Source organism: Meriones unguiculatus (genome assembly GCF_030254825.1).
Source record: "Meriones unguiculatus strain TT.TT164.6M chromosome X unlocalized genomic scaffold, Bangor_MerUng_6.1 ChrX_unordered_Scaffold_31, whole genome shotgun sequence".
NCBI lineage: Eukaryota > Metazoa > Chordata > Mammalia > Rodentia > Muridae > Meriones > Meriones unguiculatus.
This window is the reverse complement of record NW_026843707.1, coordinates 2,520,021-2,533,658: the sequence shown is the minus strand read 5'-3', so window position 1 is coordinate 2,533,658 and position 13,638 is coordinate 2,520,021.

Sequence of the window (13,638 nt, the reverse complement as noted above, 5' to 3'; positions counted from 1 at the left end):
CACAGTAGTTTGGGGTAAGTTGGAGGCATAAATCCCAGGGTTCTAACCCCAACATCACACAAACCAGACATGGAGGTATCTATCTGAAGACTTATCACTGAGGTGGTAGGGGAGAGAGGATCAGAAGTTCAAGGTCATTCTTCACAGTGAGTTTGAAGCCAGCCTGGGCTAAGGATACTACCACAATACCACTGATTGTCAGATCGGAACATATTTGTCAACTCTCAGCAAGAATGACAATGCAGATTAGGATTGTCAGATGATCTGATGAAACACTGAATTGAGAAAACCATCCTCAGAGTAGAGGTGAGGTAAGGAGTCCATCTTAATGGTCCAGCTAAGCAACATTGGAAGGAGCCTTAAAACTAGCTGGAGTAGATGGAGCCTGCATCAGGGTCCACATGCATCTTGCTGGAGAGTGTGTTTGTGCAATTCTGGGAACAGATGGATACTTGATGCTGATCTTTTACTACAGCAGATCTCAGAGTATATTGAGGAAATGTTTCTTCTTGTGAAGGTCTCTAGAACAGATCTGACTTCTGGTATCAGCAGTGAGTCAGAAAGTCAATGTGTGGAGGAAGTAATTGTTCCGGTCTTCAGAGTGGTGCAGTCAAATCAAGGGTAAAAAGAATCTGCTGTCTTCTGATCTCATATGGTTTGAGATTCAGGTCTTGGCACACAGAAGCTAAGACATCTGGTTTTTCATTCCTCATTTAAGCCATCTGATCTCTAGCTAATGACCTCTAGCCATCTGATGGTCAGTAGCCTTTGCTGTTTGTTCCTGGAGCCTGTCCTGCAGACTGGATTCATCTGTCTCTAGAGTCTGGAGTATTCTTCAGGAAGATGAGACAAGTCCACTGGTTTAAGAGTGGGTGTTATTGTTTCAGATGCAGCTAAGGAAGGAAGGTCACAAGCACATGTGAGCAAGCAGAGAAGTGTTTGTGGGAGTGTGCCTGCCTGGAAGGGTGGAATGAAATATAATTATACACTCATGTATTACTGTACTCCATTTGAAAAAGTTTAGGCTATTGTAATCTTACTTTCTTGCCCTGAAGTTATAGAAACCAAGAAGGCCAGCATCAATCCATCACCTGAAAAACAGGTTAAGGAAATGTGACCATCTGGAATTTGTAACTGAGTTGTGATTGTTGTGAGACCCAAAATGTTCTAAAGGTCTTCTATGCGTGCCTGGTGTGGTAGTCAATGTTATATTGAATAACAGAACTAACAAAATCCATTGCTCTCTATAAAGAAAGGGTTGTTTTTTGTTTTTTGTTTTTTTTTGAGAATGACTTAGAGGCTGTGGTCCAGTGATTTGAACTACGGCCATCTATTATAAGAAGTCCTAAAACCAAATAGTTACTCATTCCACAAGGCTGGATGTCTCAGGTCATCTTTAGTCTAGGCTGGAATCTCAAATAAATTGGCTCCAAGGCCAGTAAAAGAAGAGGCTTGCTAGCAAAGTGATAACAAGCAGCTAAAGAACAAAGCTTCTTCTTCCATGTTATTATTTAGGCTTCCAGCAGAAGGTGTGGCCCAGATTAGAGGTGGGGTTTTCCAACTCAAAACATTGGATTAAAGGTCTATCTTTCCCCATCAGGATCCAGATTAAAGACATGACTTCTTACCTCAAATTCTAGGTCACATGTAGATCTTCCCACTCCAAATTAAGAAAAAAAAAAAATCCTCTCAGGTGTATCGCTCCATTTTTGGAGTTTTAGTTCATTACAATGGAACAAAGTTGATGACCAAGAATAGCCATCACAACTCCAACCTATGTCAACTTGACACCCAGTCATATTTATGGCATAATTAATATCCAAATGTAAACAATAATCAGATCATAATAATGCCTAAACATGATTTAACTAACTCTTCCAAGTACAAGGTAAACACATTATGTATTAGACCAGGTCAAAATTATGCCTAAGGTGAATTAACTATCTTTTTTTTACAGATGCAAATATATTATAAATTTACATTAGACAGCAATGTCCCCTGAGGGGAATTACTTTATTATATCAAATATAAATGTGATATCCATTGCTATTCTCTTAATTGATTTACATCACATGAAAAGGAAATTGAGGAAAGAGAACACAAATATCTGTACAAACACATTTTAACAAAATATGACAAGAACACTAATGCCATTTGTAATCCTCATTTCTGCAACTGGTCATGTGGCTTTAGGTGTTGTTTATAACTACCTTTCCCTACTTCCTCCACAATTGGCAATAACCTCATCAGATTTGTGTGCCTTTTCTCAAGGAGTGAAATCTTCATTCCTGACTGGTCTGTGTCCTTTGTCATCCTGTGTGGATTAGGCTGTTATAGGTTCCTATTGCCTTTAATCACAAGACATTATAGTAGCAAAAGAAGCCCTGTCAGTATTTTTTTTCAATAATTTAATTATTTAATCACTTACAGCTTGCTTGTACCTGACCCACTCCTCTTCTTTCAGTCCCACCTTCACTTCCACATCTGGACATTCCCTCTCCCTTCCTCTGTGAAGATGAGACAGCCCCCCCCCCCCCCCCCGCAAAGGGTACCAACCCACCCCGGCCCATCAAGCTGCAGCAGGACTGAGTACATTCTTTCCCACTGAAACCAGACAAGGCAACCCAACTATGGGAAAGGGATTCAAAGGCAGGCAACAGTCAGCTATAGCCCCTGTTCCCATTGTTCAGGGATCACATGAAGAACAATATACACATTTGTTACATACTTGTAAGGTGACTATGTCCAGGTTCTTTGGTTGGTGGTTCAGTCTCTGTGAACTCCCATAGACCCAGGTTAGTTTACTCTGTAGGTCTTCTTATGGTGTCTTTGATCCCTCCGGCTCCCTCAATCCTTCCTCCTACTCTTCCATAAGACTACCTGAGCTCTGCCTATTGTTTGGCTGTGGGATTCTGTAACTGTTTTAATCAGCTGATGGATGAAGCTTCTCAGAAGAGAGTTATACAAGGCTCCTGTCTGCAAGCATAGCAGATTATCATTAATATTGTTAGATGTTGTCTCTCTCCCATGGGGTGCATTTCAAGTTGTGCCAGTCATTGGTTGACCATTCCCTCAAACTCTGCTCTGTCTTTTTCCCTGTGCTTCCTGTAAGCAGGGCAAAGTTTGGGCAGAAGGTCTTGTGGGTGGTTGGTGTCCCCTCTCTCCACTGGTAGTCTCATATGGCTACAGTAGGTAGCCATTTCAGGTCCATATCTCAGCAGTCTTCCCATTCCCAGAGATGGACCCTTGCCTAGAGCCATTGTATTGGGGACATTCAGTAGGCATGTGCACTTTCTGAATGGTAGTCCAGTATTTTGCAAGGTCTGTACCATGATACATCCCCAGAATTGCCTCCAGCCTCTGACACTCCTTATTTTCTGAGCTACTGCATCTCTCAAAAAATCTGGCATGTTGTGAAACCTTACTTTTGGGGTATTTCTCCAATCTGATTGAGCGAACATCCTACAGGGGATGATAACGGAATTCCTGATTTGATTCAAACAAGTTAGAGTTTAAAAAGTTAAGTAGTCGATAGAAAGTTTATAGTTGCAATAAATACTTTTGTGAACCTCCATATGCCTTACTAGGGGACAGACTTGAGACAGGTTTGTGACTTCAGGTAAGTTTTCACTCTAGAAATAGCACCACGAATCCTGGTATAAACCTTAAGTATATACAAGTTGGTTTGAACTTCCAATGAACACATTATATTGGGGTTACCAAGAAATATCTAGTTAAAACCAAATCTTGATGTCAAAAAGTATAAACTGTTTTGTTGTAGTTTCTTATACCTTGTCAGCTTATGACATAAAACACTGTTGTTTTAAATCTACTTTATATCTTGGAATGTAAGACTAGAGAAAGAAATTTTTTGGTTAATGTAAGCCTTTTTTTTTTTTTTTAAGGGTTCTTAAATGCCTCTATCCCCCTTCCATACCCAAGCCCCTAATTTGGAGCGAAAGCAGTTTAGTAGGGACAAGGCACACAGACTTCTCTAGCTACTTCATGCTGGTTAGGGCCATTAGGTCCTTTAGGGCAATACCAATTTCAGTCATCCAGATACCAGAAGTCCAATCAAACAGCAAACAATAAATGGTAGCAGCAACCTTGAAATGTTCTCTGGAGCCTTTCTCTCTAGGAGCATCTCAAAGTAAAGCAAGGCTTAACAATGCCAAAAAATGCAATTCCACCTCTCTCGGCTCTTATATGTTTTCTAAGTCAAAACAAGAATGTTTTCCAGCTGGCACAAACCATTTCCCTCCCACGAGATAGTTTGCAGATGTAAAACATTACATGCCTTTCATGAGTGTTTTTTCAGTGGTGGATGAAGTAGTTCCGCATCCCACACTTAAGACCAAAACAAAAACATATCCTCATAATACAAAAAAAATTTAAATTTTTAATTTTTTTAATATTAATTACAGTTTATTTACTTTATATTCCAGCAGTAGCCCCGTCTCTCACTTCCTCCCAATCCCACCCTCCCTCCTTCATCTCCTGCCATGACCCTCTCCAAGTCCAATGAGAGGGGAGGAGGGCCTCCCCTTCCTTCTGATCCTAGAGTATCAGGTCTCATCAGAACTGGCTGCATTGTCTTCCTCTGTGGCCTGATAAGGCTGCTCCCCCCATCAAGGGGAGGTGATCAAAGAGCCAGACCCTGAGTTCATGTCAAAGACAGTCCCCGTTCCCATTACTAGGGTACGTACTTGGACACTGAGCTGCCATGGGCTACATCTGTGCAGGGGTTCTAGGTTATCTCCATGCATGGTTCTTGATTGGAGTATCAGTCTCAGAAAAGAACCTTGTGCCCAGATTTTTGGGTTCTGTTGCTCTCCATGTGGAGCTCCTGTCCCCTCCAGGTCTTTCTATCTCCTTCTTCTTTCATAAGATTCTCTGCACTCTGCCCAAAATTTGGCTATGAGTGTCAGCATCTGCTTTCATATCCTGAAGGGCAGAGTCGTTCAGAGTGTCTCTGTGGTAGGCTCCTGTCCTGTTCCCTGTTTTCACCCTCTACCAATGTCCTTCCCTTTTGCCTTTCTGAGTGAGGATTGAGCATCTTACCCAGGGAACTCCTTCTTGCTTAGATTCTTTAGGTGTATAAATTTTAGTATGATTATCTTACATTATATGTGTAATGTCCACTTATAGTTGAGGATATACAATGTGTGTCTTTCTGCTTCAGGGATACCTCACTCAAGATGATCTTTTCTAGTTCCTACCATTTGCCTGAAAATTTCATGATTTCCTTGTTTTTAATTGCTGAGTAGTATTCCATTGTGTAAATGTACCACAATTTCTGTATCCTTTCTTCCATTTAGGGACAACTGGGTTGTTTCCAGATCCTGGCTAATACAAGTAAAGCTGCTACAAACATGCACACCCATGTTTTTAAAGAAAAGAAACTGAAACTTCTGCTACATGTCACCCTTTCATTTAAAAACACAAACAGTTTTTTTCTCTAACATCAACTGTCTACACACAATAAAAATAATTATGAGAACCATAAAACTATAATTTTATATCACATTTTAAATGAGCTGCTTATATATATTACATTAAACAATATTTAAGCAGAACAACCTTAAATTTCTGTCAGTATGCAATAGTTAAACAAAATAATCTTATGCCTACATCTCCCCATTTTAGATTAATAAAAGGCTCTTTTTCTTACAATAAATAAATTATATGTAATAATAACAATTACAAAAATTTTAGAAAAGAGTTACATTTATTTGACACCCATGAATAAATTATTCTATTATCTATCAATTTCTATTATCCTAAACAATTAACTGTGAGACTATAAATGTCTAGTATTCAACCCCATCAGAGACTTAAGAAGAAAGAAATTTTACTTAGATATAGGAAGTGAAGACAAGCAGCTTCCAAAGTATTTAAATAACAGAGGTATTTGGCTGCCTAGACAGAAACCCCAATTTTTTCTATAATGTTGGAGCATTGTCTTCAGGCTTCTGACCCAGAATATTTGGCAAACTTTTATTTTAAAGCGGGAATTATAAAGTACTTGCCTACCTTGTGTTTGCAAAACTCAGCAGTCAGCTTTCCTGCATCCAGTTTGTCCAGTTTTGGACAGTATTCTGTCTATAACTGATGTAATGGCATTTTATTACCCAGTGGCTAGCTTACCACAAATGAACCCTTTGATGCTCTTTGAAGTAGAATGGGGGTACTTCCAGAAGCAGACCTGTCTCATTGTTAAAAATGCCTTGAATTAATAAAAACTTTAAATGCCATATTCTGTACATCAGAGGTTTTTTTTTAATACTATCTATCATCTATCAGTCTATCTCTTAATCAGTCATCAATCAATCAGTCTTATCTGAATTGTTTGTTTCTAGCTATTTTTTAATCTGTCAATCTAGGAAACATATTTTTTGTAATTAACTAAGATTGTATCTAACATTGCCATGAGTTTGATTGTCTGAATGTTAATTTGTATTTCCTAATTATCCTGAACACTTGGTAATAGCATCTTTCAAAAGGATTAGAACTGAAGATTGCAGTTTTAACAATTATATAGGTACAATGCCTTAGCATGTTGTAACAAAATATAACCTTAAATCTATACAAATATACAAAGATCTTTAGCAGTGTCATAGTTTTGATTTATTAATATTCTTTGGTATAAAAGTAGATACAACAATCTACCCTTTTACTTATCTTTCCTATAACCAACTCCTTTAAAACAATAACAAACATCTATCACCCATAGAATGCCCAAAAACCATCCACCCCTTCTTGGGATTGGAGAGTACTTTTCTTAAATTATGTCCTGCTGATATGGGATGTAGTTTTTTGGAGGGTCAAGAAAATTCAGACATTGTCCAGTCTTAATAAAGTTAGCTGTAACTTTTGCTGTCAAATTTCTGTATGCTGAGAGAGTTCAGAGCTCAACAGAAGTCCTGACTGAAGAAGTCTGTGATGATGAACAATCTATAAAGTTGTTTTGAAATTGTCCCAGATGCAGATTTTTAAGGAAACAGTTACTCGAGTCAGCTATGAGGGTGGATCACTGGGCTACCTGTCCTGACTTTTTTAGTGTCTGGTCCTCTTGTTCTGCAAAGTATTAAACTTTCAAAGGTATTATACATTTTGTATTAATATATGAATGGGCTGTGCTCTGAGCACGGTTCAGTTAAAGATTATTCTCAGTAAAATAATTTTTTCTATGCCATTTAAAAGAATGGCATGATAAGTCTTGAAGAATTTTAGCTAAAGGTTTATTGATCTTGCAGAGCAGAAGTCCTGGCTAGAGACATTTTCATGTCACAGTCTCACCATTCCATGTGGCAAGATCAGCAAATTATGCTTTCTATCGTGTTTGGTCATCTTGATTTCTTTCCTTCTGTCTGCAGCCAAGATCTTCGGAAGGTCTCTCCCTGAGAAAACGGATCTCCATCAGTATGGGTGGAATACACAGCCTTTTGTTTCCTGTTGAGACAAAAGTATATTCTTCTCACCAAGGTAACATATTTCCTATCTTCTATTTTGAAATTAGCACTTTTAAATGCTGATCTAATCTATCAGTCCTTTCTAAAATCCAGCGTATCTTAGCAGGTGTGCTGCTTATCTCATTCAAAAAAAAATTAAATCAATAAAATCATTATTTAATCTATTTTGGAGAGATATTGTCCTTCTGTTTTATGACCATCTTTTTTACATTGTTGTTAGATCTTTACATAATTATTTGACCTATTGGAGTATATGTGTAACAGGTTTTATGTGATAATGTCAAAAAACTGTTGTATTCCAATAGATATACATGCTGAAGCTCCATCAGTCTCAGTTTGCAAAGGTCACCATCTCTAACAAATATATAACTTTAGAATCATGCTTTCCAGAATTTAAGGCAAAAGCCCATTGGAATTCTGAATATGAACCTCTGGCATGTTGCATATATTTCAGTTCTCCAAACTCTGCAAAATGGAACACATAAGCGACTATATGACCTTGTCCCAAGGCAACACCAAAAAGAATCTGTATTTCTATTTTAGCATATAGACTTTCATCCAGTAATTGAACCTTGACAACATATATACAATATCTAGTCTGATCATGTTGTTCTATAGCTGAAGCTTTTGTATGCAGTATCTCAGTGGGCTGCCATTCTGCAATCTCTTCAAGGCTTTGTGGATTTTCCTCATCTGGAACTACTTCTTTTGGTATTACTGTAAGTTCCAGATTGGATTTCTCTAAAGGCTCTGTGTTTTGATTAAATGATTCCTCCAACCTCTGTTCTATGGCCTTTAATTTAGCATCTAATTTTTCCATATTTTCTTTATTCAAGTCTGTCTTATCCTGATCCCAAAGAGGATATACGAAACTGAAATCATCACTGAAAAATTTTATTTGTATGCTAAGAGAAACAAGTTCAAATGGAAGCTAGAAGCACTGTGTCACTGTACCTTCCTCCATTTTAACAGAAAATAATCTTTTTTCTTTAATCTTAAAACCTCTCCCTAAGGACTTTACTTTCTTAAATCCAGATTCCCTTCTAAACTTTACCAATTCAGGTGCTTAAGTCTTCTCAGCCTGTTTATAGCCCCTGCTTCTCTCAAGGGATCCGGACCACTCTCCAACTCTGGGAAGTTGTTAGGTCTATAAGTATTTTCTCCACAGGCCAGTAAGAGCCCCTTCTCAAAGGGATTTAGTTTCTTGCCTTGCTAGGAATGTCTGGCTTTGAGAAGCTTGCTTGTGTTAAAGAGACACTTTTTTTTTTTCTTAGGAGTGACACCCTACAAGAACTGCTTCTCTGGGGTAGGAATTTTTGTTTTTCTGCAGCTGGCTGGAGGTCTTGCAGCTCTCTGTGGTGTGTGTGTGTGTGTGTGTGTGTGTGTGTGTGTGGCGGGGGGGGGGGGATAGAGGACTTTCTCATCAGGAAGCTGTGAGCCTTAGAAACTGTGTTTTCTCTGTTAATGAACAGAACTAAAAAACCGTTCTGTAGTTTTACAAAAAGGAAATTTCAGCCTCACTTGGTAATGCCAAAATGTTAATGTTATTTTTGCCAAACTTTGTTTGTTTCTCTTTTTCTCTGTTAACCCGTCTATCACACAAATAATTGACTCTTTTATATTTATTTAATTATAAGCTTCACAACACAATAACAATAATTACTTTATTCTTAACCCTTGTAAGCTAATTATTACTCTATTCTTAACCCTGTAAGCTAATTTGGCTTTCTCCTAATGTGCATCACAACCATACTTATACATTGTAGCTTTCCTGCTACAGCTCCTTCTCCTAATGTTTCTTGGACCTCTCCCTTGGCTGAATCCACAGGCTGATACCACTACTTCCTCCTCAAACTACTCCTCCCCTGGCTGGCAGGAAGTCTGGCCCTATTCTCTCTACTGCTCAGCAGTTGGCTGTAAACTGCTTTATTAGCATATCAGGGGACAATTGTGGAGTAATGTTTACACAACACTTTGAAAGGTGATTCTCAGAGCAAAGGAATGCAACCAGATATAGGGGGCAGGAGGTACAGAAATCAGCATGTGAATTACACAATAACCTTATGGCTACAGGTAAGTACTGCAACTTGTAAACAATAAAATCCTTCCCATTGTAATGGTTCTATCAGCCTGTGTGATAAATCCTTTTGACTATGAAGTAATTCTTTCTCTGAGATAGAGAGCTTTTGCTGAGGGTATAAGAAGTGTAATTAGTACAATACAATTGCTGGGGCCATTTGCCTCACCGATTTTTTTTTTCTTTTGAGTACTTGTGTGTGTGAGTAGTCTATTTTCTATCTCTCCTATTTCTTATTCCCCTATAGATTCACAAATAAGTTAATAAACTTAGGGCATTCCTATCAGCCTTCTAAGATAAGCAAGCCAAAGATTCCTTTACCCTGCAGACCTCTTCACAGTGGCCTGCTCCTGCACAGGAGCTAATCTCCAGATCAAAGAGTTTTGGGGGGTTTTTGTTTTGTTTTGTTTTTTTCTTTTACAATCCTCTGCAGTTTTTGGCTAGAAGCCATGTCACAGTCCTGGCGTTAGGAAAAAAAAAAAAAAGTCAGTTTAAGTTTTCCTTGTTAATGGTAGCACAGCCAGCCCTAAGAGAAAGAACCCTTGGCTTCTTCCCCTCTTTCCTATTCTTTCAGTTGTTGTAAACAAGTTGCCTGAGCCATCAGCTCAAGGGCAACCTGACAGATAAAGCAAAAGTTGACTTTTGCATCCTCTCCAAAGATTTTCACCTGTACCAGAAAAACCTGGACATTGGCACCTTTCCCCCCTCATTTCCATTTTCTCTCTCCCTGCAAACCCTGCAAACCCTGTCCCCAATCCTGATCCCCACCCAACTAAACTCCCCAGCCCTTCTCATATCCAATTTCCTCCCTCTATCTACTTCAGAGGTCTACTTCATTTCCCCTTCTGACTGAGATTCAAGCATCCTCCCTTGGGACTTCCTTCCTTTTTAAAAATAAATTTACTTTTTAAATTACAATTGATTTACTTTATATCCCAGCTATAGCCCCTTCCCTCATTCTCTCCCAATCCCACCCTCCCTCTGACATCTCCCATGCCCCTCCGCAAGTCCACTGATAGGGGAGGTCCTCCCCCCCTTCATTCTGACCCTAGTTTATCAGGTCCCATAAGGACTGCCTGAATTGTTTTCCTCGTGGCCTGATAAGGCTCTTCTACCCTTAGGGGGAGGTGATCAAAAAACGAGCCACTGACTCCATGTAAGAGACAGTCCCTGTTCCCATTACTAGGGTACCCACTTGGACACTGAGCTGCCATGGGCTACATCTGTGTTACATCTAGTTTATCTCTATGCATGGTCCTCGGTTGAAGGATCAGTCTCAGAAACGTTCCCTGTGCCCAGATTTTTTGGTTCTGTTGCTATGCTTGTGGTGCTCCTGTCTCCTCCAGGTCTTTCTACCTCTTTCTTCTTTCATGAGATACCCTGCCCTCTGCACAAAGTTTCTCTATGAGCATCTGCTTTGGTACCCTGTTGGGTAGAGTCTTTCAGAGGCCCTCTGTGTTAGGCTCCTGTCCTGTTCCCTGTTTTCTCCCTCTTCTGATAGCCATCCCCTTTGCCTCATTGAATGAGGATTGAGCATCTTACCCAAGGTTCTTCTTCTTGATCAGTTTCTTTAGGTGTATAGATTTTAGTATGATTATGCTATATTGTATGTCTAATACTTTTAAGTGAGTATATATGATGTGCATCTTTCTGCTTCTGGGATACCTCGCTCAGCATGGTCTTTTCTAGTTTCCACCATTTGGTGAAAAGAAGGAACAAGATAGGAGCCTACCACAGAGGGCCTCTGAAAGACTTTAGCCAGTAGGTAGAGACTCAGACAACTTTGGCAGAGTGCAGGGAATCTTATGAAAGAAGGGGAAGATAGAAAGACCTGGAAGGGTCTGGAGCTCCACATGGAGAACAACAGAACCAACTCTGGGACCAGAGATCTTTTCTGAGACTGATACACCAACTGAGGACCATTCATGGAGATAACCTAGAACGCATGGACAGATGTAGCCTGTGGCAGCTCAGTCTCCAAATGGGATCCCTAGTAAGGTGAAAAGGGGGTGTCTCTGACATGAAATCAGTGGCTGGCTCTTTTCACCTCCCCCTGGGAGGGGGCAGCCTTACAGGACCACAGAGGAAGACTATTAAAGACAGTCCTGATGAGACCTGATAGGCTAGGGTCAGATGGAAGGGGAAGAGGTCCTCCTTAGCAGTGAACTGGGGAAAGGGCATGGGAGGAGATGAAGGAGGGATAACAGGATTGGGAAGGGACAAGGGTGGCAGCTACAACTTTGATACAAAGTGAATAAACTGTAATAAATAAAAAATATTTTTATAAAAGGCTGAAGATCCAGATGTTCTAGCGTTGATATCCCTTTTCTGGAAGAAATCACTGCAAAATTAAAAGATTAATTAAGAAAAATGGCTTTAATGACAGCATGCATTCAGTTCTAGATGATACTCAAAGAGGAGTCCAGTGAGAATGGATTTTGCATTCCACATATGCTGTCACTGTTAAGTCACTTTTAGGGTCAGTATCCAGGTTATATTTTGAACATTTTAAATATGGACTGAAGACAGCAAGTCTAGCCATTTACACAGATGGGAGGATTACACACACAAAAATATATATTCCCAGAATTATTTCTTAAGTACACCAGTGCCCTCAAACAGGAGGTCACTCTTTAGAGACAGGGTCCTGAATTGGGTGTGCCAGAAGAGAAGACAGGAAAAGCAGATGATTGAAAAAAAAAGAAAGCTTGTATAAGCTATGTATTATTCCAAGCAAATTTCTTTTTTATTAATTCATTTTTATTGATTACAGTTAATTCACTTAACTGTAGCCTCCTCCCTCAGCTCCTCCCAATCTCACCCTCTCTCCTTCTTCACCCATGCCTCTCCCAGAGTCCACTGATAGAAGAGGTCCTCCTCCCCTTCCATCTGATCCTACTCTATCATGTCTCATTAGGAATGGCAGCATTGTCTTCCTCTGTGTCCTGGTAAGGCTGCACACCCCTCAGAGGGAGGTGATCAAAAAGCAGACCATTGAGTTCATGTCAGAGACAATCCTTGTTCCCATTAAATAGGGTACCCATTTGGACACTGAGCTTCCATGGGCTATATCTGTGCAGAGGTTCTAGGTTATCTCCATTCATGGTCCTTGGTTGGAGTATCAGTCTAAGAAAAGTTCCCTGTGCCCATATTATTTTTCTTTTCTTGTGGAGCTCCTGTCTGCTCCAGGTCTTTCTATTTTCCCATTCCTTATAACATGCACTGAACTCTGCCCAAAGTTTGGATATGAGTATCAGCATCTGCTTTGATACCTTGAAGGGTAGAATCTTTCAGAGTCCCTTTGTGGTAGGCTCCTGTGCTGTTCCCTGTTTTCTCCCTCTTCCAATGTCCATCTTGTTTGCCTTTCTGAATGAGGATTGATCACCTTACCCAGGGACCTTGTTCTTGCTTAGCTTCTTTTGGTGTACATATATTAGTATGATTATCCTACATTACACATCTACTATCCATGTATAAGTGAGTATATACCATGTGAGCCTTTCTGCTTTTTAGATACCTCATTCAGAATGATCTTCTCTAGTTCCCACCATTTTCATGCAAATTTCATAATTTCTTTGTTTTTAATTGCTGAGGAGTAGTATACCATTGTGTAAATGTACCACAATTTCTGTATCCATTCCTCAACTGAGGGACATCTGGGTTGTTTCCAGATTCTGGCAATTACAAATAAAGCTGCTACGAACATGGTTGAGCAAATGTCCTTGTTCTATACTTGAGGATCTTTTGGATATATGCCTGGGAGTGGTATAACTGATCTTGAGGTAGCACTATTCCTAATTGTCTGACAAAGAGCCAGATTGGTTTTCAAAGTGGTTGTACAAGTTTACATTCCCACCAGCAGTGGAGGAGGGTTCCCCTTTCTCCACATCCTCTCTAGCATGTGTTGTCATTTGAGTTTTTGATCTTAGCCATTCTGATGTGTGTAAGGTGAAATCTCAGGGTCATTTTGATTTGCATTTTCCTTATAGCTAAAGGATGTTGAACATTTCTTTAGGTGTTTCTCTGCCATTCGATATTCCTCTATTGAGAATTCTGTGTTTAGCTCTGTACCCCATTAATTGGATTTCT